The sequence below is a fragment of the Notamacropus eugenii genome, chromosome 6 (genome assembly GCF_028372415.1).
Source record: "Notamacropus eugenii isolate mMacEug1 chromosome 6, mMacEug1.pri_v2, whole genome shotgun sequence".
Classification (NCBI taxonomy): Eukaryota; Metazoa; Chordata; class Mammalia; order Diprotodontia; family Macropodidae; genus Notamacropus; species Notamacropus eugenii.
This window is the reverse complement of record NC_092877.1, coordinates 368732483-368759203: the sequence shown is the minus strand read 5'-3', so window position 1 is coordinate 368759203 and position 26721 is coordinate 368732483. Positions and strand designations below refer to the sequence as shown.

Here is a 26721-nt window from a genome sequence, read left to right as displayed (position 1 = left end):
CACTCAGCCTTCATGATGTCTTCCAGGACCTTCCCGTGCTGCAAGCCTATTCACGCCCCATGACCTTTGGGTTACTTGTCATTTTTCTTCTCATGAGATTATGGTATTCTGTGATTCATGGCCATGTAGTCTGTCATTTGGGAGATTATTGTAATTGAAGAGATAGATCTTATAGCAGTGAGCAGTTTGGATTACTGAAACTATTATACAGTTTCCTAGATATGACCCAGATCAACCACCTACTCCTCCTCAGTTCTGGGTTAGCGAATTGTTCATCTATAGCATTTTTCTTTTTATAGTATTTATCTTATATGTATGTACTTGCTTGTACAAGCAAGTACATACATACACACATGACATCTTGGATAGATATCGCATATACACATGTATCTATTGACGGACTGGCTCAGTGGGTATCCATCCAGCTGTATGTTATCATCCAGGCAATCTATTTTCTTTATCCACTTTGTTTTGTCAGTGTGGATCTTTAGTGGATAGAGTATATTGCACTTGATGTCAGGAGGAAAATAATTCCATTTCTGTGTCAGATACTACTAGTTGTGTGATCCTGGACAAGTCACTTAACCTCTGTCAGCCTCAGTTTCCTGATCTGTGAAATGAGGATAATAATAGAATTTACCTCCCAGGGTTGTCATAAGAATCAAATGAGATGATATCTCAGCTGCCACATAAATGTCATCTCATTATTATTATTGACATTACGAAGAAGGCTTTATAATGTTCCAAGCTCAATGCAATTAAAACAATGTCATTTGTGAACAGAAACATTTGGAAAGCCAAGACATCTTCCTTGATACTGTTGAACACCTTGGGCATGTGCTGCTATGCTTTACTCCACATCCTTGACCTCACTCAGCAGGTCACTGAACATGATTCTCTCCCAAGTTGCATCTGTCACAGAATCTGGTAATGTGAATACGTGCTTCAGAAATAACTTATTTGAGACAAACCATCAAGGCTACATCTTGTCCCTCTTAGTCACATGCTTGATCTCAAATGTTTATGTTAGTAATTAGCTAAGAAGAATCTTTGATTTTGTTTCAATACCAGTTAAATATGTTTTCCAAAGTAGAAACCAGAAGGACCTGAGGTGATAATTATCCTCACTGACTAAGCCACAAAACAATCACGAAAAGCGGAAGAGGCAGAATGCAAAAAGGGACATCCTTGAAAGAGACATTAAGCATCCCAAGTCAGGTCTTTGGAGACTAAGATTTCATGACCCAACCCTACGATATGCTATCTGGACCTAACTCCTTTATTTATGATCATCTTTCTTAGAAGACTGAAGAATTGCAGGACCAAATCTTTCCCCTGAATTCTTGAAGCTCTACTGTTTGTCAAAATATTTGGAAATCTAATTTCATTTTTTCCACTTCAAAAACTGACTTCAGCTTCCTCCATAATGTCCCTTCTTATTTTCTGACATCCACAAATATTTGTTCTCTACTCTGTAACTGGTCTCGTTCCAATATCCCTTCATGTTTCTGATCTAGTTGAATTCATGTCAGGGTAATTTAGAGAGGGAGCTGGTGTTGGCCAGCTGCCCCAAGTTCCATAAAATGTCCTTTATTCTCATCTGCCATAAGCATAACTGCCTGATGTTAGCTCCTTCTCCAGAAGTGGGATGGATAAATAGATGGGTTGAATTGAGCAGGTGATTTGTAATAGTTTCCACTGCCCCAGAGTATTATATGAGATTAAAATTATCTGAAGCTTTTCATTTCCGACCCCAGCAGTGTGGCTCCCCAGGGGTCCTCATGTCTATCAGATCCATTTAGCCTCTTGGCTTAGGAGGCTGTAACAGCTGAGGTTTAAAGAAATTAATTTGGAGAAAATGATTCCTGTCTCTAAGGACAAACCCTAAACCCTACTAAGCTCATGGCAAAAAAAGAATCCTCATGCAAATATCCCTAAATGAACTCCTTCTCTCCTAGTATGAATGTGAGTGAAATTTGGACTTGACAGCATCTGTTGCTTTGACTCAGCGGATTCTGGTTCTCCTCCTCTCAATATTCCTTCACTGTTCCCTTATTAAGCCTCTTCCCAAATGATGAATCTCATTTTTTTCCCAGAGAAAGTATGCCGATAGGGATGGACACCAGAGATTCTTCCAAGATTTTCTTCAACTCTTTAATACCTCATTTTCCCATATGTCCTTCCTTTCCCCCAATTAGGGCATATTCCTATATATTTGAATACACAAAGATTCTATGATTGTGCAGATGTGGGGGAGTTCAGGTGTTGGAATTCCCTTCCCCAAATAGAAAGTGTACCTCAACTTGTGAGTGATAAATGCTATGGAGTGGTCTGAGGCTTAGAGTGTTCTGTCCAAGATCACATGGCTAGAAAGTTTCAGAGGTAGGAATTAAATTCATCTTCCTGACTCTATCATGCCATTCTACATCTGTGTTATATATGTAGGAGCATGGCAAAGGGGAGGTCTTCCAGAATGTGGAAGACCTGGGCTCCAGTCATTCCTCTGACTCAGATTAGCTGAGATTTTGTGACTCTGGATAGATCACTTAAACTCTTAGTCCCTCAGGCAACTCTGTAAGATAGTAAGTGGAAAGGCAGGTGCAGATCTGTATTCATGGAGAGAGTTTCTGCACAGGGGAACTCCCTGTGCCAATGAAAAACCAAGTCTGGACCCCAACACAATTCTATTTCTATGGGTATATTTGTGAGAAGCAATGCAGCATAGTAGATAAAGTGATGAATTTGGTGACAAGACTCCAAGGTTCAAATTCTGACCTTTCTGTGTGACCCTGGGTAAGCCACCTTCTGTACAAAGAGGGACTCTGAGGTCTCTTCCAGCTCAAAATTTATGATCCTATGATCCAGCCAGTCTCCAGTAAAGGCTCTCCTGACCTTAACATTCTTTGTACTCTGGAAGTGACCCAGAGTGGTTTTTTTTTAAACCATGCCAATGAATCCAAGACCTGGAAGAGTCAGCCTAGCTATATAGACTTGACTAGCATGCCTGGTAATAGATTGCATGTCAGCTGTGTGAGGACCAGCCTCAATAATTCAGTGACTCATCACCAGCTTGGCCACAGAGTGATAGATGTTTAAGCCACAGCAACTTTTGAAGGACAACCATCTACTACCAACCACCTCACATGTTAGAGAAGGCACTGGGCAACTCTCTAAGATCAGAACTTAGACACATCAGGATCTCTGTTTGTGGATGGAGATCCCTTACTAGGGGGAGTGATTAAATCACAGGTTATTGATGTACACACACACACATGCACACACATTCTGTAGTGGATAGAGCACTAGACTTGGAGGGAGGAAGACAGGAGTTTGAACTCTGCCTCAGACTAGCTGTGTAACACAACAAATAATTCACTTCCTGGCCTCAGTTTTCTCAACTGCAAAATAAGGAAAAAATATATCACCTCCCTCACTGGTTGATTATAAGGATCACATGAGGTTGAGTTGAGTTGCTGTCCTTAGCCCTCGAAGAGGACCAACATGGCATCACCAGGATAAAGTGAAGTTTCAGTGTCTATGAATGTGGCTGATCAAACCAACATGAGCTTGGGATGCTCTATCACAAATTGGGCACAGAAAGTCCATGTGAACATTTGGGGTGGATACTCCAAATTTTTGCATCCTGTGTTTCATTTGTGCTGTCTCAATTCTGCTTTGCTCACAGAGCACAGCACTCTTTCTGATGCGGGCACACTATGCTGAGCGGTCCTGTGCCAGTGTCTGCCATGTCACACACACAATCAAATCCAAAGTTCTTGAGAGAGACCTTGAGTGTTCTTATATCACTTCTTCTGACCACCATGTGATTGCCTGCCCCATGCAGGTTCTTCATAAAATAGCCTTTTCATGAAGTAATATATGTAAAAAGTGCTATGTGTATCTTAAAGCATTATATACATGCTAATATAATAGTAACCAGCACTTGTGTTGCGGTTGTTCATTCACATCTAACTCTCACACCATTGGTGGGTTTCTTGGCAAAGATACTGAAGTGGTTTACCATTTCCTTGTCCAATTATTTTGACAGATGAGGAAACTGAGGCAAACGGGGTTAAGTGACTTGCCCAGGGTCACACAGCTCATAAGTGTCTAAGGCCAGATTTGAACTCAGGAAGAGGAATCTTCCTGACTCCAGGTCTGATGCTCTATCCTTTAACCATCTACCTGCTCCTGTTAGAGATGATGGTGATGTAGACCATGAGGATGATGATAGTGATGATGACAACAGTGATGTTGATGACGTTGATGATGATGATGATGACGACAATGTGACTTGCCTAATCACACAACTAGAAATTGTCGAAGAAAGGGGTCAACCCCAGTCTTCCTGATTCCAAGTTTATCACCCTTCCACTAATGGGACATTACCTTGCCAAATCAAAGGAAACAGACTAACACAATAGCACTAGGCTTCATAAGCTGTCTGCTTGCATCATAAGTCCCCTCAGTGCTGTTCCTTCTCTCTTCTTCCTCTTCACATCTTTACAGCATTAAATAAAAGGCAGAAGGGTGTAGGAATGCAAGCCCTATCATTACCAAGATACCAAAGTGGAAACGAAGGCGCCTTTGGTCTCCTTCTGCCTGTCATACTCTCCTTCCATTGTTTGCTCCCTACACAGTCACTCCTCACCCTCACCATGAAAAGGCTGTTCTAAAACAAAATTTAAGTTGTTTTTCATGAAGACAGCAAGCTCAGAATTCAGGCTTAAAATTTCGTGTTCAATTTAACTAAAACTGGGATGAGAGCTTGAGCACAGTGCAGCTGTCATGGGAAAAGGCAGAGCTGATTATTATTCACAGGCTGTGGGGTTCTGACTCATGAACTTTCATGTGCGCTGTCATCTCCCTGAAGGATCTGGGGGGTCTGCGACAAGATGAACTTGACATTCCAAGGGGATGATGTGACCTCAGAGGAATTCGTATTCCATACGCGCCATATAGTGGCATAGCACCTCCTCAATAACATGTCTGAGAGAATGACATGACATGACCCGAAGCAGAGACTTCAGGTATGGTGAGGGAGTGCAGCGGAGCAGAGAGGAGCAAAACCGTGGCCAGTTTTGTGCCTTCACTGCTGGATTTAGAAACGCTGGGCTATTGCCACAAGGACCAGCAGAAAACCCACTTCAGCTGTCAGATGATCTCTGTTTCTCGCCTCTTCTTCAACATTCTCTGCCACTCTGAAGAAGACAGTTACATATCACTGAGAAAAAATAAAATACTATTAAAAATTTCAGAGAAATAAAGAACTTAGGGGGTTTGTCTTTAGGTTAAGAACTTTCTGTTCTGTCTGAAATGAAATAATCTTATGTATATGTACGTATGTGTGTATGTGCATATATACGTATACATATACACATATAATACATATACATATGCATACAAATCAGAACTTTTATATACCTATTTTACATGTAGTATACATATTTATATGTATATACATGTATATGCACATTTCCATATACGTTTAAATAGACAGATGATAGATACATTGATAACTTCAGTAAACTTCTGATTTCTAACATCAAGCATCATATGATAATATAATAGAACTTTTATATAGAACATTTATATAGAACTTTCAAGTTGGCAAAACACTTTCCTTGCCTTATTTGATCCTCACATCAACCCTGTGAGACTGATTCTATTATGAATCCCATTTTACAGATGAGGAAACTGAGACTGAGGGAAATCAAGTAACTTCCCCACAGTTACACAGCCAGTAAGTGTCTGCGGCAGGACCATAACTAGTTTGACTAAATCTAGCTGCTGAGCCATCTAGCCAGACCTACGCTCTCCGGAATAGAAAAATGCCCAACTGCACCATTTCTCAGGTAGCACCAAGTTACCAATGCTCTCTCAATTGCCAAATCGAATGGCCTTTGCTCAATCCTTATACCTCTTGACTGCTGCATTTGACGATGCCCTCCTGCCTGTCCTCTTGAACTCTCTCTTCTCTCGAGATTTTTATGTCACTGCTCTCTCCAGGTCTCCTCCTACTTCTCTGACCACTCCTCAGTCTCCTTTGCTAGATCTTTGCGCATCACCCCTGCTCTCTGGGGAGAGGCATCCCCCCGCTCTTTGTGCTGGGCCCTCTTTTCTTCTTCCTCTATGCCAATTCAAACGATGAGTGCATCAACTCCCATGGATTCATCTGTTGTCTCTATAAAGATGATTTCCAGATCAGTTTATCTAGCCATAACCTCCCTCTTGACCTCGAGTCTCGCATATACAACTGTCTGTTGCCTGAAGTAGATGTGTGAGAGACATATTAAGTCAACATGTCCAAAACAGAACACCTTGTTTCCCCCCAAAACTCCCTCCTCTTCTGGACTCCTCTATTCATGTCAGTGCACGACCATCCTCCAAGGCACCCAGTCTTCCAACCTCGTTTGTAGATTCCTCACTCTCTCATCACCCGTATCCAATCAGTGGCCAAGTCTTGTCATTTCTACCTTTGTACCATCTCTCCTGGGCAGCACTTTCTCTCCTCTGACACTGCACAGAGCCTGGCATGTAGTAGGTGCTATATAAATACACTTTCCCTAGAGGTGTTAAAGCACCTATGCTATTGCTGGTGTTGCTAGTTATTATTCCCATTTTATAGGTTAGGGAAGAGGCTCCCATGCCTTTTGGAAAGAGCTTCTCTTTGATCCTTATGGAGACAGTCAGTGGCACCATGACGGATCTCTAATATCATTAATGTAAGTATCCCTTCCAAAGTTATACACCATAGCCCAGCCAGTCTTTCTCATCCAATGGAGCTCCAGCCCATATGACTGAGCAGAAGTTCTCCCTCCCAAGAGAGATCCACCCTGTATTCCAGGACCTTACTCTGGATTTCCTGGTACTTTGTAGTATATTGAGTCATGCCCTAATAGGTGGTGCCATAATAATGGCACCACCTATTTGTTCTCTCTTATTCTTGTGACATGAATGCCCTTTTCCTTTCCTGGTTCTATGTCTCTGGATGGTCCCTTGTAGGTCACTTCTGCTGCCCATTTCTTCACTGGTAATATGCTGTAGTCTGCTCACATGTACCCAAAGTCTGTCCATTATCTGCTTGATAACCTAATCCAGGGAACTACATAAACTGGTGCTTCTATTAAGAGTGTATTATTTGACAACTGAGCTGGCAGAGTGGACAAAGACACTGGCACTGACCTGGGAGCCAAAAGCCTGGGTTCAAACACTTCCTTTGATAATTACTACTTGGATGACCTTGAGGAGGTCACTTCTTTCCAATATTCCTATTCCTAGGTCTGTTTCATCGTATACAAAATGAAAAGGTGGGAGTAGGTAGCATCTAACTCATATCTAAGATCGGATGGTACTAAGTGTAAGAGCTTGGGCTTGGGCTGGGCTTGGGCTGAGTCCTTCACATGTCCATGTAGTTTGAGTTAGAAAATGGTTGTTTGAGGTGGGGCTTCATGGAGAGAGCTTGGAAGGATTCCACAGAAAGAGGATGGCCGGTGGTGATTCAGTGAGAGTGCACAGGAAAGAAAGTACTCTTAGGCAAGTGCCAGTGGATGGGATGTGTCCCAGCATAGAGACCTGATAGGAGAGGGCCCATAGGCAGAAGTCTGAGTCCTTGCATCTCTCCTCTATACAGAGTACAGGAGGTTCCAAAAACCTGAGTGTGGGGTTTAGATATCAAAGTTTAAACATCCACAAGCTCTGAGCTACTAAAACTATTAAAGACATTACAAACTGAAGAATGACCAGAAGAGAATAACCTCTAAGGATGCTGAAGGGTATCTGACACATGAAATAGGGGAAGCAAATGGGGGAACTGGCTGTTTGGTCAGGAGGAGAGTCTCAGAGGTACACACTTTTGAAGACCTGTGATATAGAAAAGAGATTAGGTTTGTTCTGTTTAGCCCCAAAGGGCACAACCAAGAGTAAAAGGCCAACTGAGGCTGGATACTAGAAGAATTATTCCCAAGTGGAAGGAGCTGCTCCTGCTCATGCAAGATTCCCTTTCTTGGGAGGCCCTCCATAGGAGGATCAGGTATATTGTAATGAGGATTCTGTCTTGTGTATAATTTAGACTAAGTGACAGCTAAGGTTCCTCCCAATCCTAAAAGTCTGTGATTCTGAGGCTGGGGTATCCCATGATTCACAGGCATAGGATATCACCAAAAGGATACTGGTATTAGAAAGGCAGTCTTTGTTTTGGGGAGAAGCGGAGGCGATTAAACACACTGAGCAATTTCCCTATATAGCCTTGTACCTATAGGTATAGGTAATCAACCTACTCTTTCCTCCCATTCAATTCTGGACCTTCTGCAGTTCATTGCCTATCTACAATGTCTTTCCAAGGTATATGGGTCAGTTAATTAATCAACATTTACGTGCCTACTATGTGCCAGGCACTGTGCTAAGTGCTAGGACAGTTTTATCCAATTATGTATCATAGTCTGGACAGTGAGATTCTCCATCCATTTGGTCCCTTTGGATGGATGGAGAGCTGGGCTTAATTATTTTGAGAGATTATTGATCTCATTGAAGAGGCTTCAGTGTGATCTTCTGGAGTTTCTCACATCCCACTAACAGGAACATCTGGAGAACCTGTCTCTAGCAGATATCTTTTCCCTTGGGATGCTATTTCTACCTGTCACAGGTAACTGCCAGTGGTGAGCATGGATCTGGCTTCACGCTTTGCTTGATAGTTTAGTTAGAGGGATTTGAACAAAGTCATCACTTTTGTTGGACTTTTCAAGGAACCTTTTATTATTTTAATACATGCTTGGGTGACAGACTTGGGAGGAAAGTCTTTAAGTCACCATATTGAATGTTAAAACTGCCTGGAGTCAACTAGTGTTTTTTGAATTTTAAATGGAAATGAATAAAACCTCACATGAGTGACAGGGAGGAAGGGACTCAGCTAGGTTCCTGGATCCTCAGCGACAAGTTTCAGTATTATAGTAGGTAAGATGGATTCTCCTCTCTCCCCAAACAGAACCAAGATACCAAAGGAGTTCCAGCGGTTCCATTCTTGACACTGAACTAATTGCCCATCTCATGTGGCCATGGAAATGGATTGGCTGTAGAAAATTTCATTTGGTCTAATGCTTTCTTCTCTTATGTCTCAGGCCAAGGGGCTTGCTTCCTTTACTAGTTCAAGAGAAGATGCTGATGGGCCCCCAGCCAGAAAAGCTGATAAGCTAAGCAGCCCCCATCAATGAGCTGTGTAATCAAGGGAGGAGCTGTCCTCCAGGCCTACTAAGGCCCCCTGAATGCTTAATCATTATGATGGTGATACACGTCCACAGCTGGTGACTGAAGCTCCAGCCTACATTGACTGAATACTTACTGTATACAATCCACTGTGCTCAAGGAAGGGGGGGATTGTAGAAACTTAAACACAACTCAGTCATTGTTCTCAAGTTTACAATCTAATGATGGCAAGTGTGCTAGGACAAGTTAATGATAATAATAGTCAATTTATATTGCCAGGTACTAAAACACTAAGTGCTTTATAATGATTATTATCCCTATTATCTGGAAACTAAGGCAAACAGAGGTTGTGACGTATCTAGGATCCCATAGCTATTGAGTGTCTGAGGATGGATTTGAACTCAGGTCTTGTCTTCCTAATTCCAGACCCAGAAGTTTATCTACTGTACCAACAAGCTGCACAAATAACTGAGATACTAGAGAGAATTAGAGATCCATGTAAAATGCTATGAGAAATATGTCATGTTGTATTATATATGTAATATGGAGAGAGAGAGACAGAGAGAGAGAGAGACAGAGACAGAGAGACAGCGAGAGAGAGAGACAGAGAGAGACAGAGAGAGAGAGAGAGAGACAGAGAGAGAGAGAGAGAGAGAGAGAGAGAGAGAGAGAGAGAAACTTCAGGATTTTTCCCTGGAGGGAGGGGATTGGGTCTGGGGAGGCTTCCTGAAGTAGGTGGATCTGAGAGAAAACTAGGAGAAAAAGAAGCACTTCTACAGGTGAGAAGAGAGTCCATTCCAGGCATGGAATGTCCCAGGAAAGGGACAGACAGGAGAAGCCATGGGAAGATGGAGAGCAGGCCATTTTGACATCAACACAGAACAGATGAAGGGAATGCTACAATCTAAGGCTAGGTGAGGAGTTGGAGCCAGAATGTAGAAGGCCTTGAATATAAAAGTCAAGAGTGTGACTTTTATTTGGTAGGAAATCAAGAGCCCACCAAATGGTTCCAGGGTCATCAAATCAGTGATTTCGAGTTGGGTGGGACTCTAAAGGTCATCAAATGCAACTCCTCGATTTCACTCAAGAGGCAATGGAGGTTAAGTGACTTGGTCAAGGTCATACAAGCAATAAGGGAGAGAGTCTAGATTTGAATCCAGGATCCCTGATTCTAAGCTCAACATGAAAGCTGAACATGTTTTTCACTATAGAACCAAAGGTTTTGCCAGGAGGAAAGTGGCATGATCATGGCATCAGAAAGGTTACCTGGGCAGTTGTGTAATGGAGTGATCAGAGAGGGGACAGACTGGTCACAAGAACTATTAGAAAACTATCACCATAGAGTCTGAGTGACAAGGAGAAATGGAAGTGTTTCTACTTTATTGAGTTAACTTCACTTTTTAAATGGGATAATAATTTTTAAAACCATTCATTGGACAACTTAATTGTTTTTGTAATAAACAGTTGTGTTAAAGTTCCCAAACCTATATGACCTTCTGCCCCCTTTCAAAAAAATATACAGCTCTCTACCTTGGAATCTACTTTCTTTAACCATTTAATGAAATTTTTTTTTTGAAATTTGCATCATTTCAAACTACTTCCACCCCCTGGATCATTCCCTCCACTCCCCAGGGGTTGGTATTGCCCACTTTTGTAATCTCTTAGACCAAAGGTCCATAGGCAAGTCATTTGATTGGCAGTGGTATAGGTAATCCTTTCCAGATTTAGGGCCTGGCCAAGCCTCAAGTAGAAATGCAGCCCCTCCCCCCACATGAAAGACAAACAAGGCAAGAGAGTTCAGGGTTCAGATCTCATGGACCAGATACCACATTTGATTCTACTGTCCTCAGGTAAAGGGATCAAGCTGCTTGGGACACTGTGTAAGAGGGAACTCCACCATCCCTAAGGAAATGCTCGGTTAAAACAACAAAACCTCAAAGCCAAAAGTTAAAAAGAATCCCAAAATAAAATACTCCATGAAATACTCTTCTGTTCTGAGCCTACCAGCTTTCTCAAAGAGAACGTTGCCAGTAAGTGTCTGTATATGGGAGAGGCAGCATCATGTAATTGATTGGGTTGGAATCAGGTAAACCTGAGTTCAAATCCACCCTCTTTTACTAGTCAGCTGTGGGACCCGTTCTATACTTGGACAAGCCCCCAAAGACATCTAGACTATTGTGCAGGTGGGAAACTGAGGCCCAGAAGGCTTAAGTGACTTACTTGCTCAAGGTCTTACAGACAGTAAGAGGTAATGTTGGACATCAAACCCAGGCCTGCCAATTCTAACTCCAGAATTCCTTCCACTAGGATGTTGGGAATAATAAAGGACCCATCTCCCAGGGCTGTTGTGAAGATAAATAAGACATTTGTAAATCACAATATGAATGCTCTTGTTTTTATATGATTACTAAGCCTTAAAGTGCTGTATAGACACAGGTATTATTATTGTGAATTCTGGGTGATTCAGATCACTTGACCTAAATTGTAGTCTGAAAGGCAATGGAACTCTCAACTTGAGAGGCCACTCTGATGGAGGTAAATAATTGGATTGTACATAGAAGTATCCTTCCTGCTTCAGGTTCCTGGCAGGGCTCTGATAAAATGGGGCCAGATATGAGGTACAGTCAGTGAAAATACGATGAAGAGTCATGAGGACAGCTACACTATGGTGACTAAAGATGGGACCTGACTATTTATTTAGTCTCAGTTTCCTGATCTATGATTTGGAGGTGGTGCATACTACCTAATCACTGGCTCTGGAATCAGAAGAACTGGGTTTGAATCCCACCTCTCATGACCTGTGTGATCTTGGGCAAGTCCCTTAACTGCCTCAGTTTCCTCATCAGTAAAAAGAGGAGGTTAGACTAGATGGCTTCCAAATTCCTCTCTCTTCTCTTCTAAATATACTATCTTAGGAGTCTAATATCCTATATTTATGAAACTTTGGTGGTCAATAAAAGCAAAGAACAGCTTTAGCCTGAGATCAGGCTTCCCAAATGGTGAGTCCTGGAATTCCAGGACTGTCACTGGCCCCACGGGGATGGCCCCAAGTTAGATTCTCAATCAGGCAAGTCATGAATTTCAACAAGTCTTCATTAAGTACAAGATATTGCTCAGTACCAGGGCTACACAGACAAAAATGAAACCATCCCTGCCCTCAAGAAACTTATATTCTCTTGGCAGAAAACAACATTTATACAGATCAGTAAATTATACACAATAAATAAGAAATCATTTCCAGAGGGATGCAGAACCTCCAGCAGTTGTAGGGATCTAGGAAAGACTTCTTTAAGAGGCAACGTCTAAGCTGAACCTTGATTCCATGAGGCATCAGTAAGTTCCAAGAACATTCGGAGCACAGAGGATATGGTGGTAAGACGACAGATTAATTCTGTCTGCAAACAGCAAATAGGCTCTAAACTTAGAATGCATGAGGGGCAATAATGGCAAATAAGTCTGGAAAAGTGGGTTAAAGCCAGTCAAGCTATGTCACCATTTTCAACTGGATTTTTTGAAAAATGCTAAATGCTTTCCATTTTGATGTTACAAATTTTCCTATCAAACTGGTTCAATGTTCCTGACATCGAAGAGTCTCTGTGTTCAAATCATTAGAGTTTAGGTTTGGAAGATTGCCTGATTATGTATAAAACTTGCCAAAAGAAACCCCGGTGATTTGGGCTTACAGCAGAAGGCCTGTGGAGGTCCAGTGTAAGAAATGTGGTATATCTAAGGAAAAAGGCACTGCCTAATAATTTCAGTTGATTGTTTAATCCACAGTTTCCTATTTTTTAAGCATATCAGAATTCTAACTGCTCATCTGCTCACTAATACTGCAGATGTGAATGTATTCAATAATCACTTTGTGATGAGTATGGATTGATGGATGCTTCATTTGGATGGGAACCAACACTGTGCACACTGACTTTCTATTTTTCTCTTTTGGGGAAGATCATGGCTGATCCATGATATCATTGATGGCAGGATGTTCCCCACCAAAATAAGCTCCAGTCCTTTTATCCCATATCTTTCTTCTTTTCAAATTGACATCTTTTGCCCTTTTAAATCATCACAATTATTTCTGTCTAAAACCCCACACTGAATTCTCCTTTTTACCAACAACAACAAAAAAAGGTTAAGAAAAATGATGGGAAAATAGACCTAGCTTATTACTACTCACCTCAGCGATTGTAGCAGCTTCCTTATAGGTCTTCCTAACTCCAGTTCCCTCTCCTCCCCAAATCATTCACCATATCACTTTCAATATAATCTTTCTTATTCATACATTTAATTATGTCACTCTCCTGCTTAAAAAAAAAAAAAACAAAACAAAACTCAATGGCTCTCAATTGAGGTAGCTGGGTGACACAGTGGACCTAGACACAGGAAGACATAAGTTCAAATCTGGCCTAAGACACCTACTAGCTGTGGGACTTTGGGCAAGTCACTTAAACTCTGTTTGCCTCCATTTACTCAACTGTAAAATGGGAATAGTAGCATCACCTTCCTCTCAGGGTTATTGTAAGGATCAAATGACATAATATTTGTGAAGTGCTTAGCATGACAGGCACTTTAAAAATTCTTATTCCCTTCCTCCCTTTCCCATGGCCTAGTGATTCAAGTCCAGACTGCTGCCTGTGTCTACAGCTTTTCATAAATTCGGCACCCTCTGCCTCTATAGCTTTGTCTCAGCACTTCTGTTCCCACTCCGTACTTCCAACAAATCAGACATTTCATCCACAGAATCAAAAGATTGGACATTGGGAAAGGGTCCATACAGACATGGTTCCAATGCATACATGAAAAGAATCCCTACTGTACCTGATAAGTGGTCATCCAATCCCTACTCGAAGACCTCTGAGAAAAGGAAGCCCAATACTTCTCAAGGCAACTCGTTACACTTTGGACAGCTTACTCTGTTACGAAGTCTTTTTCCTTACATCAAGTCTAAGTTTTCCTCTTTCATGCATTGCTCCTCTTTCTGCCTTCTGGGACCAGACAGAATGTCTAATCCCTCTCCCATCTGATAGCTCATCAGATACCTGTCTGCACACATAGCATACTCAGATCTCCATGCCATATCCTCTATCTGGAATAGGCTCTCCCTTAACACTTCTTTCCCTGCTGAATTCCTATCCACCCTTTAAAACCCAACTCAAACTTTACTTCCTCCAAAAAGCCTTCCATGATCCCCTCAGTATAAAATGACCTTCCTTGTCAGAACACACATAGCATTTTGTTTTCTAACTCTTTAATGTACACACCATAATATTGTATATTTTATTTTCCACTATTGGTGTTGCACATCCCCTAACTGACTTAAACTCCTTGACAGAAGGGACCAGGGCTTTTCTAAACTTTGCATATCATCCAGTATCTAAGACAGTGGTCATCAACACGTGGGACCTTAGTAAATATTTGGTATGTTGCGTGGTGTAGTATGGTATGGTATTAGCAAAACATGCTTTTTTCTCCCGCCCATCTCCAACCCACACCTTCCCCAGAAAGAATCAGGGCATTAAAAAAAGGCACGAATAAGTGTTCCAGAATGTCCGTTTTATGTTTCACCAAGTTTTCTTTGTTAGGTGTTTTATTCAATGTGACATGAGACCTAAATTTGTGTGCTCATGTGTATGCTGGGAATGTCCTATGCAAAAATTGTGGTCTTCTTATTAAGCTTATATCTCTACAAGGAGTGATCTGCCCTTTGGCTCTATACTACCTGCAAGAGCTAACAGTTTTTAACTAAGTTTCATGATACTGGCTTTTTTCACTGCTGACTTAGAGGCTCTCAAATTAACTTACTTTTTCATCATGAAAATAAGATGTTCATTGTGGTTTTATAGAAGCTAAAGTACTTTGCAGACAGAAACTCATTATTCCTCCAAATAGCTCTGGGCTCTAAATAGGAGACATCCACTTTATAGTTTAAAATTTGATTATAATTCCTTATTTCATAAATGTTGAAAATGGGCACAGATAGGAGGTAACTTGACCATAATCACAATAGATGAATGATTTTTCTCATTTGCAAACCACTAAAAAAATTATTGTGACTGCAGTCCAAACAGAGGCTAATTTCCATAAGAAGATAGATTCTTAATCTTAAAATTAAATATAACAATTTCTGCATTAAAATACTATTAGTTGTGTTGTGAGGAGCAATAAGTAAGAATCTTTGTCATAATTACAGCCACAGTATGAGTATGTGAAATATTGAAGAAACACTGGTTGCCATGGGAGAAGGAGCAGGAAAAAGATGGAAGCTAAAGAGGGAAAGGGAAGAATGAATTGTGAATAGGGTCACAGGTTGGAATTGGGAAGGGGAAATTTAGAAAAATCTGAAGAGCAGTTGAAGAAAGAGAAGACCATGCGGTATTCAGAGGATGGTAGGTGACATCTTCTACTTCCATGCTTCATTGGAGTTTCTCATTTGTTACATGTTGTAGTCTGTCCACAGCCACATGCCTCCTTGTTGCCTTCTGAGTGGTATTCATTTTTATTTATTTGTAAGCTATTAAATTCCATGTCTTGTTGCCATATAGCAATACTTACAAAATGTTGGTATGAACAAAATCAGTTTTTGTTTTCATGGAAAACTTGGGATCATTAAAGATCTTTGCAATTCTCAGAAACAATCTAACCCACTCTCCTCTTCCTGTTCAACTCTGGATCCAATTGATTGACTGATGTCTTCAATCTACATACAGATAGACAAATTCTGTAGGTTGTTCATCCATGTGCATATCATAACATGAGCCATAAGTATTTTTCATCTGCTAGGTCTTTTCTATGTGGATGGTCAGGCCAGTCTCCTTTGAGTGAGTCCAGATCTCTTCTAAGTTCTCTAATGCCCTGATGACATGATGTCATCCACAAAGAGAAGCATCTAAAAGAACTCATCATTGACATGAAACTTCTCCTCAACATTGGTTCTGTGCTAGATTTTTCCCATAACCATAGTGAATATATTTGACTAGTGTACCTCTCATTTTATACCTCTCCTGATGTTTGTGATCTGAGGATCCTCGAACAGAATAGTCTGTAACATCTTTCAAGAAGTCTTGAATTATTTTGATGTAAAGATTGGAGACACCTTGCTGTAAAGGAGCCAGTGGGTTAGGTTTAGTCATTCTCCCAAAATGAATGAGATAATGTTTGTAAAGAAGCATTTGGCATTGTGCCTAGCACATGGTAGTTACTACGTAAGTGCTTATTCCCTTTCTTTTCACTTTTTGGCAAGCAACAAACAAGCAGCACAAAGATATTTTATATTCTCTACATCTTTCACTTAATTGCAATTTTTTTTAAAAAAGGTTGTTGAGTGTAGCTTTCAAAACCTTGCTTGTTTTCTACTGATACCCTCACTAAGGATGTCCTTTATTTATTAATAGATGAACCTTGTAAGATTTCATACAGATTGGACAATAGGCATATAGATGTTCTCCCAGCCTTCTTTTGGGGGGCATTAGAAAAGTCCAATATTTTTCCTGCACCTTTTTTTTTTTTATCATTCCTTCTTTCAGATACCTTAGATATCAGTCCTTTAATGTCCTCACAATTGTCTTATATCTAACAGAGATGGGGAAGCACAGATGTCCTCTTCATATACTTGGTCTAATCCAGCTGTTTTTCCCATCATGATCCCTCAGCACTATTTCTATCTCAACTATAAGCATATCCGAAACTATGTTGTTATGGTTCAATGATGGTGGTTCCACTTTTCATCATGGATGAAAAGAAGTTTGTTACGACTATTCTAACAAATCTTTTATATTTTATTCTGTGCTCTTCTTTCCATTTTCATCCTTAAATCCTCTTGGACAATTTTCCTCATTTGGGTACCTTGTTACACTTTCTTCAAACTGGTTTAACCCTCCATCAATCATGCATTATACTTCTTCCTGAGAATCTATAAAGGAACTTACATTCATGTGCATAGTTGCCTTTGGAAGTTGTGATGTAAATAAGTGTACAAGGTACTCTGCAAACTTTAAATTACTAATGTGAGGTCCTATTATTAAAAATGATTCAAGGAAAAGAGCCTTCAAACAGAAAGCTCTCAGAAGATTAAGACTAAAAAGGGGAGGAGGTGAAGGACTTAAGAGATGAGGAGAAAACAGAACTCAAAAGATAAGAAAGTATTTGGCAAGGAAAAAATTAGGAAAGAAAGTAGTCAAACAAGGTACAGGTCATTGAGAGAAGGGCAAGGAAGTTGGGGTGCAACTCAAGGTGCTAATGAGCTAAGAAGCAAAGCAACAACCATGGAATTGCGAGTCAGAATTGAGATGCCTCCCAAAAGCAATTATCTATGTCAATTCTCCAACACAGACTAGAAAGAAAAAAATGAACTGAGGTTCTCACTTTAGCAAATATGGAAAGTAAGTATTATTTGGAATGAACTGCATGAGAATGTGCAGTCCTTAAACTCTGGCCAAAGGGACTGTACTTGTGCACAAAGCCCCCAGTAGTCTTTTTCCTAAGAGAAAAGATGCATGGGCATCAGGAAAATAGAGGACTAGCTTCAATATAAAAACAAAAGGGGAAAAGGGGTACAAAAAGGCAGATGAAAATCCTGATCTATGTCAGGAGAAAACATGGTGAAATTGTGTTCGAAGAAAGAAAGAAGGAAGGAAGGAAGGAAGGAAGGAAGGAAGGAAGGAAGGAAGGAAGGAAGGAAGGAAGGAAGGAAGGAAGGAAGGAAGGAAATAAAGGAAAGAAAGAAAAGGAAGAAAGAAAGAAAAGGAAAGAGCTCTGAACCCTTGGAGAAACAGATAAAAAACCTCTTCCTCATCAGGAGATAGCTAGATATTGTGAAGAAGAAGCAATTGTTTTTCCTCTGAAGAATGATGGTAGGTGATAAACCATCCAGTAAGGGCACTTGGAAGAAGATTCATAAAGGTGGTTGGTGCCTTCCTACAAAAGCCATCCAGAGGCACTCATAAGCCCCCAAACAACAAAATAGAGGTCTCCATCTCCCTGGAACATGTGTGTAAGACATGACAGATGCATCTAAGACTTGTAAAGACAGATGATTGCCACCCACTTCTGGTGATTCACATACACACAAGTGATACTGCCAGAAGGAGCCTAGAAACCTTCCTGAAGTCTTGAGTAAGAAGCTGAAGTCCACAGGGGCACAAGTGGGTGATTGTAGTACAAGTCTCTACCAAAGGAAGACAAAGGATCTGTGAGAGAGGCAGATTTGGGAATTAAATAGCTGGTTTAAAAGACAGTGTCTGAGAACAGGATTTGGATTTCTGGATCACAGAATAAAATACAGGAATTACAGGGTCCTGACCAAAGATAGTCAGGCTAATAACTAACAAAGGCTAGAAAGAATGGAGTTTTGCAAATCTAATCAAAGGGATTTTTTAAAAAAACTGAAAAGACAGGGAAAAGAAGCTGCTTATTTACATGCACTAAGCTAGATATCATAGGAATAGCGAGGTGACATAGTGGATAGAGTGCCAGGCCTGGGGTCAGGAAGACTCCTCTTGGTGAGTTCAAATCCAGCCTCAGACCCTTACTAGCTGAGTGATCCTGAGAAAGTCACTTAATCTTGTTTGCCTCAATTTCCTCATCTGTAAAATGATCTAGAGAAGTAAATGACAATCCACTCCAGTATCTTTGCCAAGAAAACCCCAAGTAGGGTCACAAAGAGTTGGACATGACTAACAAATAACTCTCAGATACCACAGTAAATAGCTACAACGTAGAAGAACACTCAGAATTTCAAAAGTGGCAAAAACTTGGAAGGTAGTTAAACAATTCATGGTGTCCAAAGTGTATATGCAAATGAACACTGCCTGGGTAACAAGATAAACAATGACGCCAGTGCGAGGAGGCCAGTTGGGCCTAGTACATGTCGCTGAGGCTTGGCAGGATGAGATCCACGGCTCTGAGAGGGTGGACCTTATTCAGAGGAAATGAGAGAGGTTAAAAGGGGGCAGGGAAGAAGGGAGGGAATAGCATTTGATATTAAAAAGATATACTCATGTGAGGAAATAAAGGAACCAGAGGGAAAAGTACAGTGGAGAATATTAGCGTGAAAATCGATGAAGATAGAATGAAATGAAATGAAAGGAGATGCTGTATGTAAAGTGCTTTGAGAACCTTAAATTGTTGGATGAATATTGCCCATTATTATTATTTGAAACAGAAGTGATCATGATATTAAATGTTCTACAGAGCACATGGAAATAAGGAATATATAAAGAGATCAGGAAACAGTTTAGCACACTAGCCTGGCACAGGAGCATGGCACAGGAGTGATGAGGGCCTTCAATTTTCCAGAAAAACACTGGAACTCTCTCTGCCAAAAATCCACTAGCTAATTATTTCTTGACTTACCAGAGTGATGATTTCATCTTTCCAAAGATAGAGAACCAATACAAGTAAATTCTATTGTATATTTGATTTATGCCCAAAAGGCAGAGTTCATTTCTGGACTGGAAATTATGAAAAGCTTAGACAGAAGTAATCATTCCATCTTTGAATCTGGTTAACAAGAATAGCCTGATACGCTTCCTGGATTTGGCAAAATCTTCAGGTCAGAGGGTCCAAAGAAAGGATTGGTAGGGTTTCATGGATTAAGGTTCTAAATGGGAAGTCAGAGCTGGAGGGATAGAGAAAACTAAAGAAAAACTGGAGATAGAAAGAAAAACAATTATGATGAGCTAGAAAAGGGAGAGGTTTTTCCCAGCGAAACCAGTGTAGATGCACAGAGAACTCTTTTTTTTAGACATGTTGAAGATGGAAAGCAAGAACAGGTAGTGAGGGTGAATATAAAAGTGGAGGCCTTCCAAGAATAATATCAAGGATGCTGATGCTGTGAATGATGTAGAAAATTCAGGGCCAACACAAAGAGGGGCTAGGGAAGTGGAAAAGGATAGGTAGAACCCCTACTCATGCTTCTTGAAACAAAGGTAACTGACAAAAGTGAAAAGACAAGGCTGCCCAGCTCCACTTTTTCTTTTGTTTTTCTGTCAAGGGGAATGATCTTTGGACTGTAAAAGATAGAACAAAAGTGGCAAATGGGAGCTTTGATAACTAAGAGATGTAAGGCTGCCCTTGAGGATTTCAAGTCATCTGGCCTAAATGAACTATACAGTATGGGAAGTATGGCAGAGAGTATAACTAACCATTGCCAGTGATCTTTGAAAGATGTCAAAGAACTGGAGGAGAAACAGCATCGGAAAACTGTTCAGATATGGAAGGAGAATGTGAACTGTAAATGACAGACCAGTGAGATCAACTGTGATTCCTGGCAAAAAATTCTATGGTACATTGTAAATTAGTCAATTAGCCAATATTTATTAACTGCCTATTATGTGGCAGGCACTGGGCCAAGTTCTGGGGTTGCAAAAGAAAAAAAGACAGTTCTTGCCCTCAAGGAGTCAACAATTGAATAGATTGTTCAAGAGACGGTGAGTGAATTTTTAGAAAACAGTCATCACACAAAACCAACATGTTTTCAGTAAGAACTGGTCAAGACAGAGTAAAGTTCTCTCCCCACCCCCTGCCTTTATTTTTTTGACTGACACGTTCTTCTTGCTAAAATTACTGAGATGTGGAGCAGATAGTACAGTTTAATATAGTTAGGCAAATTGCAAACTGGTTGAATGGAAGGAACCAAAGAGTAATCATTAATAGGTTGATGTCAGCTTGGTCTGATGTCAGCTCATGAAAGAAGTCTCAGGAGATGCCCCAGGGAGCTGACCTTGGTTCTGTTTTTGTCTGACGTTTTTGTAGGTGATTTGATTAAAGACTTAGGTCACATCTTAATCAAACACTTAGATGATGAAAAACTGGGAGGAATCAAAATGATCCCTACTGACTCTAAAGTTTGTCTAACTGTAATAGGATGAGATTTAATAAGAAAAAGGGAATACCTTGTAGGTGGATGAAAAAAACCCTCAATGTCCTTAGTACAAGTTAGGTAAAATGTGAGGGTGTGGCCAGGTAGCAGGGAATATGAATAGACTCTCAGTATTTGAGTGGACTACAAGCTCCATAGGAGTCAATAGTGTGATATGACAGCTAAGAAAGTTTACAAAATATCAAGCTATTTTGGACTATATTTACAAAATACTTGGCTATATTAGACCCATTGATGGGTCGTAGGGTCCAGGACAAGAAAGTTAATGGTCTCAGTGTACTCAACCCATGTTGTGTGTTATGCTCTGGGCAGCACATTTTAGAAAGGACCAGCAGAGGTTCAGAGGAGAGTCATCAGGATGATGAAGGACTTCAATATTATGCAATATCTGCACTGCAAAATACACAATAAATATCCATTTTGAAGGAGCAGGAATATTGAGCGTGGAGAAGAGAAAACCTGGGCAGTCTGGAAGTGGAGAGGAGGGAGGACAGGAAGAGAGGGACTGTCTAGAAGTGGTAGAAGGACCATCCCATGGATCAGACTTGCTCTGCTTGGCTCCAGAAGGCAGAACAGGGAGTAAACTGGTAGAAGTTTTAAAGACCCAAGTTTAGGTTTGTAAGGGAAAACTTCCCAGCAATGGCAGCTGTCCAATAGTCTAACAGAGTACTTTGGGAGGTAGTGGGTAGTATCTCTCTAGAGATGTGCAAAGTATGCATAGTCACTCTGTAAGATGGGTACCCCATATCCCTCAGTCCTAAGAAATATCATTAACAAGATTCTGTGCACCCTGGTACCTTTATGAGAGAAGAAAGCCTCTTTGAGTTAGAGAATTAGTCAAAGGTATAAGCTAGACATCAACCGCTCCTAGACACCTCTGTTCAAATCAATTAATCAAAGGCAAGAACTCAGCACAAATTGAAGGAAAACAATGATATCACACAGGAAATGTGTCCTTGTTGGTTGAAGACAGTCAGTCATTCTGATTCCATCTCCCTGACCTGCTTGACCGGAAGGTGACCATGTGAACTTTGACAAGCCAGAAGACTTGGTCTTCCTTTCACTGCAGCTACAGCGCTGACTGAAAGCAGGATCCGTACCAAGGGCCAAGGACACAGACACAGTGAGGAAAAGCAACTTCTAGAATGGATAAGGTCACCAACCTTCAGAGCCTACCTGAGAGTTATTATCCTACTAGAGAAATCTCCACTATCATTCCCTCTTAGAAAATCTTGGGGTACTTTGAACAGACTTCCATTGACTAAGAGTCATGAGTAACCCTTTGGCCACATATGATCTCTAACTCTGAACTCACTCTCCCTGAGGACCTTGTATGTGCAAGGGAGTGTGTCAAAATCTTAGCAGTAATGTAATTTGTGACAGTTATCGTATCTTAGTAAATACCCTTTCCTGAAAGCCAATTAAGTCTAGCTGACTGGAAATCAGTGAGAAGCACACCACATGGGGATTCATAAGCTGTAGTAATTTTTAAAAAGCACCAAAGGTTACTCTTGAAAGAAATAGCTAGTCATGCTGTTGAGCCTATCCTGCTAGCAGTCTGAATAAAAGCCTGGGCAAATAGACTCAGAAGGAGAAGATTCTATAACTTGTTGGGGACATTGCTATGGGACTTTGTTTTCCAAGTATGGAAGTTCCTTCCAAATCTGAGATTCTGTGATTTTTTTCAAATTTTGTGATTCTGAGGTTTTATTCATTTTTTCCCCCCTAAGATTTTGTTATTCTGTGCCCCTGCTGAGAAATTCTCTGCTGCTTATGGAATTCCAGCTGATAATAGTTACCTAAAAGGTATCCATGACTCCTGTGAAGGCAGAAGTGGCCAGTCATGTATACAGGGAGCCAGAGGGTCTGGAGTTTGAAGGGGTCTTAGCAATAGCCTAGTTCAGCTTCATTTTGGTTTTTTTAAGCCAAACAATATGTAGGTCCCAATTACGTAAAGTTTAAAGGTACTTCCCTCGCACCACACTTGTGAAGTAGATTGCACAATGGAAAGAGGGCTGGATTTGGAGCCAGTAGACCTAGGTTCAACATCCAGCTCTACAACACTCCCATGTGTGTTAGTTCCTTGCCTTTTCTGATCTTCAATTTCCTTCCATGTTAAATGAGAGTGGTGGTCTAGAGCCATAGTGTCAAACACAAATAAAGATGGATCCCTGCGGGCTGTGGATTGATTTAGGAAACCACAAATAATATTATCTGTCTTGTACCATATTTTGATTTATTTTGTTAAACATTTCCCAATTACATTTTAATCTGGTTTGAGAAGCACTTGGGGGTTTTGCAGGTCCCTTGTGGTCCTCAAGTCACTAGTTTGACACCTCTAAGATAAATGACCTCTTGGACTATTTTCAACTCAAAATCTAAGCTTTCATGACCCTCAATTTATGGAGGAAGAAATCAAGACCCTGAGAATGTAATTAATTTTCCCAGGGTCACAATGGCAGTGTATCCAAGAATTAGGGCTCAGATATATGTCCCCTGACTTCAAAATCCAAGGCTCTTTCCATTCCACTGAAGCTCAGACCTTCATACCAAGCATAAACCAATGAAATAATGGAAAAGTCTTGAATCAATCTGCCTAGTCAGGGAGATCCAGTGACTGGATATCACCTGTGTTTTCTCCCCACTGGTGCATTGCAGGATTTTTTGAGTTCTGAATAACATGAAAGCTTTCAGAGACTTTTTTTTTGAACATGGGGACAGGAATGGAGATTGGTGAGCAGCTGGGCAGTGTTCAGAGGCACAGATTCAGGAGAGGGAAGGGCAGTGGTAGGAAGTAGCATGTAATGAACTACTAAGTCAGGGCTCAGAGAAGGGAGGCAACTTACCCAGGGTCACCTAGTTAGTTAATGGTAGAACCAAGACTTGAACTGAGGTGTCCTGACTCCTAAAGGAAAGTTTAATACAGCCAAAGACCCTGTCTCCCTTTCAGTAGATCACAGGAGGGTCAAGGCTTGCACTCCATAAATGAGGTATAATGAAGCACTTTCCCTTCGTGGTTCTCAATTTCCTTAGAGAGTTTGACTAGGTCATCACTACAATCCCTTCTAGCTCTAACATACTCTGAAGACACAGAAGCTGTGACCAGGAGTAACTTAGCCAACCCAACAAGATTAATGGTGTCTTCATGATGGAATGTAGGGGTGGGGATTACCTCTTCTCTCCCTATTGTCCCTTGTTAACCTTGCTCACCTCCACAAAGATAATGTCTATCACCAAAATAACTTCTAAATCTCTCTCTCTCAAGCCCTGACCCCTCTCTTGAGCTCCAATACTGCATTTCTACGTGTCTATAAGATATCTCAATTTGAATGTCCCACTGATGGGATATGATATTCAACATCTCCAAAACCAAGCTCATCATCTCCATCACTTCCCTCAAAATCTGCTCTTTTTATAATCATGCTCTTTTCTGGTGGCCAAGCTCTCCCCTGGCATCCTGAGTCCCCTTCAGAAGCAGAGAGTAATTTGGATGCTTCATGATGTAAGTAAACATGCATTTACAACTCTTTTCACCCTTCATCTTCACTGAAGACCAACTTGGCTCTAGAGTAACAGGAAAAACTCACAAGAACATGTGAGCACTACCTCACTCTTTATTTCACCGGCAGGCCACCCCTAGGAGACAGTGCCAGTACAATGGACGAGGAATTGGCCCTGGAGTTAGAGAACCCTCTGGTGCATCCTGCCTGGGAGGCTTTGGCCAAGTCTCTAGACCCATCTGGGCCTCATTTTCCTCATCTGCAAAATAAGAGGGTTGGATTAGATGACTCTGAGATCTCTTCCAAATCTCTTGATCTTTGATTGTTCCATCACATAAATTTTCCCACTCTGTGTCTTCATAAGTGTTGATTATTTTATGTTCAAAAGGACAAGTTGCTAAGTGGTACCATGGTTAGGACGCTGAGCCTGTAGCCAGAAAGACCTGAGTTCAAATCCTGCCTCAGGTACTTAGTAATTTGTGTGACATTAAGTCACTTAACCTCAGATTCCTTATCTGTAAAATGGGGATGTTAATAAATGCCTGCCTCCTTGAGTTGTTGTGAGGATAAAATGAGATGTGTGTAAAGCCCTTTGCAAATCTTAAAGTGCCAGTTATTAATATAATTATTATTAGATGATGGCAGTAAAGACATAAGGAATGTCAATGATTTCATTTGGGTGTGTGTTGAGTCTGAAGCATCCAGGTAGGACACACAGTAGAAAGGTGGGACTGGATTCTAAGAGAGAACTCTGAGCCAAAGGTAAAGGTCTGTGAGTTATCAGCACAGAGATCATTGTAGTCACCATGGGAGTTAGTTAGACTGCCCAAGAAACATAAGTATATAAGCAGGAAGGAAGCCAGTCAAGGACAGGGCCTGGGGGAATAAAAGCCTAAATGAACCAGAGAAGAAGGGGAGAGAAATGGGATCAAACCAGGCCATGTCTGTCCCAGGATCCAGAAGAGAAGAGAATGTCCACAAAGAGCAAGTGGGGAACCATGGCAAATGCTCCAGAGAACCTAAGGATCCCCCAAAATGATCAAAATTAGAAACAACACCCATCTGGTCTGACTTTGAGAGGGTGATAGGTGAAGTTAGAGAGAGCTTTCAGCAGCGAGACAAGCGACAAGGAGCTGAGGAGAGTGGGTAGGGAGAAAACTGAAACATCAAAGGAAGGGATTGGTGAAGCCAGTAGAGAAAGCATGGTTGCTTAATGGTTCTCTAGGATAAAGAGAAAGTCTTTGTTTCCGAATTTGTTTTTTACCAGTCCTTTAATTTTTGTTCTTTTTTTATTTAAATTTATTTATTTAAGTTTTCAACATTCTTTTTCACAAAATTTTGGGTTCCAAATTTTCTCCCCATTTCTCCCCTTCCCCCACCCCACAACACCAAGCATTCTAATTATCCCTGTCACCAATCTGTCCTCCCTTCTAACATTCCTCTCTTCCCTTATCCGCATCTTCTCTTTTGTCCTGTAGGGCAAGATAAATTTCTATACCCCATTACCTGTATTTCTTATTTCCTAGTTGCAAGAACAGTACTCAATAGTTGTTCCTAAAATTTTGAGTTCCAACTTCTCTTCATCCCTCCCTCCCCACCCATTCCCTTTGGGAAGGCAAGCAATTCAATATAGGCCATATGTGTGTAGTTTTGCAAATGACTTCCACAAGAGTTGTGTTCTGTAAGACTAACTATATTTCCCTCCATCCTATCCTGCCTCCCATTTCTTCTATTCTCTCTTTTCCTCCTATCCCTCCCAAAGAGTGCTCCCTCCTCCCATTGCCCTCCCTTCCATTATTTCCCCACCCTGCTTATCCCCTTCTCCCCCACTATCCTGTATTGTAAGATAGGTTTTCATACCAAAATGAGTGTGCATTTTATTCCTTCCTTTAGTCGAATGTGATGAGAGTAAGCTTCATGTTTTTTTTCTCACCTCCCCCCTTTTTCCCTCCACTGAAAAGTCTTTTGCTTGCCTCTTTTATGAGAGATAATTTGCCCCATTCCATTTCTCCCTTTCTCCTCCCAATATATTTTTCCTCTCACTACTTAATTTCATTATTTTAAGATATGATCCCATCCTATTCAATTCATCCTGTGCTGTGTGTGTGTGTGTGTGTGTGTGTGTGTGTGTGTGTGTGTGTA

At 40.9% G+C, this 26721-nt stretch overlaps 1 protein-coding gene across 2 annotated transcripts in view; it reads left to right on the top strand.

The window, feature by feature from the left end:
• Positions 1-26721, top strand: part of KCNAB1 (potassium voltage-gated channel subfamily A regulatory beta subunit 1) — a 421316-nt gene that overhangs the window by 357361 nt on the left and 37234 nt on the right. The gene's annotated exons all lie outside the window — the stretch shown is intronic.